The sequence below is a fragment of the Zerene cesonia genome, chromosome 4, assembly GCF_012273895.1.
Source record: "Zerene cesonia ecotype Mississippi chromosome 4, Zerene_cesonia_1.1, whole genome shotgun sequence".
Classification (NCBI taxonomy): domain Eukaryota; kingdom Metazoa; phylum Arthropoda; class Insecta; order Lepidoptera; family Pieridae; genus Zerene; species Zerene cesonia.
In genome coordinates, this window is record NC_052105.1 from 945,488 (window position 1) to 949,368 (window position 3,881).

The window sequence follows — 3,881 nt, forward strand, 5'->3', positions numbered from 1 at the left end:
GAAGTGGGAGAAAAACGGGTGTGAGTTACATACATACAAACATACAAGTGAAGCTAATAAAAGCGTGTTAAAAAAAAATGCACCGTCCCACAGAGCATACCGAATCGTTTTCGATAGCACCGGTTTCACTTTCGCAACGTTTCGTTTAATTGTAACATGACTCCATTTATCTTACCAAGGAGGTCACAAAACTTTTTAAACTTTTTACTGATGTAAATTGTAAAGAGCGCTGTGATCGTAATCGTAGTTACATGTAAATTACAACATGGTTATAATATGGCTTTTATTTAATATTGCGTTAGATACTATTGTTCGATCACAATTGGTTTAATTTAAGAATCTAAATATAAAAAGTCGGGTCGGTTACACCGTTTATGTGGAACGGCTGATTTTGTTATGATTGACTGGGTGTATATTATAATACACTAACTATTTAAACCTTTTTTGTTGAACTAGTATCTATAGAAAGAAAATTAATTAAACTAGACACAATCAATCGACACTGACCTTATTTTTTCAATAAAGTTTTGTCCTTATAAACTGTGCTTAAATAGGAAGAAAACTTATTTAAATTCGTACAAAAAATGTATTCCCTATATAATATGTAACTAGCTGTGACCCGCGGTTGAAACCGCGTAAGTCCGTATCCCGTAGGAATATCGGTATAAAAAGTGCCTATGTGTTATTTCAGTTTTCCAGCTAGCTACGAAGCAAAATAGTATTATTATTCACCAATAGATGTCAGGAAAAAAAAACACGAATATGACATACATTTTCTAAAAAAGATTCCTAGCTAGATCGATTTATCGCCCCCGAAACCCCCTATATACTAAATTTCATGAAGCCGATTCCGAGATTCCAATTATATATACAAGAATTGCTCGTTTAAAGATATAAGATATGTGGGTATATTATAAGATTAAGTCATGTCATGTCAAACCGTTGAGATGACGATTGTCGATTAAAGACTTTTAGTAGAATATGACAGAAATTGAGAACTAAAAATTTAAAGTTACAAATTTAGTTTGTATTACGGTATGCACATACTGTAATTGAAATAGGCTAAATCCGAGTTCCCAATTTTTTCATATAATGTCTCAAATCGATTCATTGGGATTTTTTGTAATTGTACATTATACACAAATTTGATTCAATGAAGTACATCGTAAAAAAACATCTTAAACCTCTAAAACAATCTAGAATAACGAATGCGTTCATGCTCCTAACCTAAAAAAGGCAGTGCAAACCACATTCTTAGAGAATATAATACCCATATTATTTACACATCAGTATTTGTAAGGCGTCTTAGAATTCCTATTGTAGTTACAAAGCCCATATAAAGGAAGCATAGACAACGTTGAGAGGAAATTTTAAAAGTGGAATGCATATTTTAGGGCTTCATTGACAATGTTCTCGGTTTGTGATTCATACAAACTATAAAATATGTACTTAAATTATTCTTAAATATGAAATACCTTTAAAAAATTAATAGATATTTGAAAATTTGTTTGTTGTTAGGTATGTAATGTTTTTATGTTTACTATATATAATATCAAAATAATTATGAATCTCTACCAAGTAATCTAATTAAAAGATATCATATAATATTTATATTCCATGTTAGTATATTCAAGGATCTGTATTTTTTAAACTGAATAAAATTAAAGAAATTTTCTGTCTATTCCGAGTTCAGGCTGCATATACTGTATAAGATACGATTATAATATTTTTTATCATAGTCATCGTCCGTCCAAGTTTATCGACATTGCAGAGACATATTTAGGCCTATGAGGGATCATGCCGTATTTCACTACAGGTGCCATGGCTTCACGGACATGAAATTAGGTTTTCTCACTATATTTTCCTTTAACTTTAAGTTCTGAGCAGTGACGATGTGTATGTGTGCAGATAAATTGATAATTCAATATATTCAAATAATATTACGTACCTCCTACATACACAATATAGGTAGATATCAAACCAATGACTCCCGTAAAATAACAATCAAAACCTCTAAAAAACAATATGTACCGAAACACATGCGTCTCGATCAAGCGTCGCTATCAAGCATTTCTGACAATTACATTTATGAGTTTACGATTTTCGATCGATTGGAGCTGGAATTTTTATTGTTGTCGACGTTATAGGATTATGGGAGTTAGTATTATAAGATTAACTGATAATGATAATATAATCATTTGTTGTCACGATAGTAAATAAATTAAGTGTTCTTTGAAATCAATGCTTAAATTTGATATATACCTGTATGGATAATACAATTTTTATTAATGTGTAGGTATATTATATACCCATTGGGATTTTTGGCTTTCAAAGTTCCATTTAACATGTCCATAAGTATAAAAAAGTAAAAAGGCTGCAACGATTAAAAAAAAATCTTATTTAAATAAAATCCAATTAAGTATAAATACATATGTATAGATTAGTCACAAATATCACTCAAAAATAAAAGTTCTTTTGCGTTTTATTTTATATATTTATATTATGCAATTCGCTGTATAGATCTTTATAACATTTATTTTTTATAAATTCAAATTCGGTTATAATATATTTAAAGTTCAAAGCATTAAATATGTATCATACAACGTAAGAATTAATTAAGTCATTTGTACGTACATATTTATACTTACCAAATTTCTTAATTGAACTTGACCGAATCTCTTGTCCAGTGGTTAACGCGTGAGGTTCTTAGATTAGCAGTTATGAGTTCGGCTCCAAGTAAAACAAATTAATAAATCATGTGCCTCTAAGAGCCTCTAAGATTTTAGCACAGAAACTAAATAGTACCAACCTAACTCGGCGTCCGAAGGTTTTTAATCCAGGTTTCATTAAGTTTGCGAACTTGACTCAAGTTGAAAAATAACTATTATTTTGCTTTATCGATACAGTTCTTCACCAAAATTGATTTCCAATAATATGCCCACCAGCTTTATACATATTACACCCTTTTTACTATCTCTACAAACAAAATCATATCATTAAATAGCGACGTGAAAATGTCAAACATACAAAAAACATATACTTTTGTTTTGTTGTTTACTAATATAGTAAGGCAGTATTGAAAGATACTTATCAAATAATATTCAGAATTTTTTATGTCCATCGATTGCCACAAAAACACTTTTACGATTCGGACAAATAGCTTTTATCATTACTCCAAGGCCACAAAGAAGAATTCTTTATGTCCGAGGGTTTGGACTACCATTCTCTAAAGGCTTTGATTTCGTGACTCCAAAAGTCAAATAATTGTTTTAATGTTAATTTGAAATTATGCCATGTTTTCAAATTAATTCATGCTTTATTACATTTGTTATTTAAATTTTACTTCGATATTATACAACTTGAATAAGTCCATCTTATTTCCTACTTACGCAAACGTAATAAATTGTATAATTAATAAAATTACGACATCCAAATAAAAAGAAAATCAAAAAGAATCACCGCAAATAAACAACGTATGTTTACATATTATACACTATTAATTGTTTTTGTTTCAAGTCATGTGCGTACAAAATGTTCGACTTTATTATTAAACAAATTCCCAGTGATCTGGTTAAGAACTTACAGAAAACTCGTTTAATAATTGCATCGGTTTAAAATCCTAGACGTGTCTTTTATTCACTATCTCTCTACATTAAACGTGAGGCTTTACCTGTGTCCTTAATATCCGGGTTAACACAAAATCACGTCAACACTAGCTCACAGCAAGGCACAATAAAAAGTTGATCCACCACTTTTTCGTATAGTTCTCTCAGTACCGCTCAGATACATACGCCTCGTTCGACGCGCGTTAGCAAACTGACTGCATAGTGCCCAATGCCCGCCGGCCGCCGGTAAGTGGCCACTACAAAAGTGTCTATCCA

The 3,881-nt window shown here is 30.7% G+C and overlaps 1 protein-coding gene across 3 annotated transcripts in view; it reads right to left on the minus strand.

The window, feature by feature from the left end:
• The window catches only part of LOC119839598 (flocculation protein FLO11), a 57,294-nt gene extending 53,413 nt beyond the window's left edge, over positions 1-3,881 (minus strand). For 2 of the 3 annotated variants that reach the window (XM_038365981.1, XM_038365978.1), the window contains exon 1: positions 3,671-3,880. The gene's annotated coding sequence lies outside the window, so the exon portion shown is untranslated. Of the gene's footprint in view, positions 1-3,670 lie in introns of all 3 variants that reach the window. The other variant, XM_038365979.1, reaches the window with a different exon arrangement.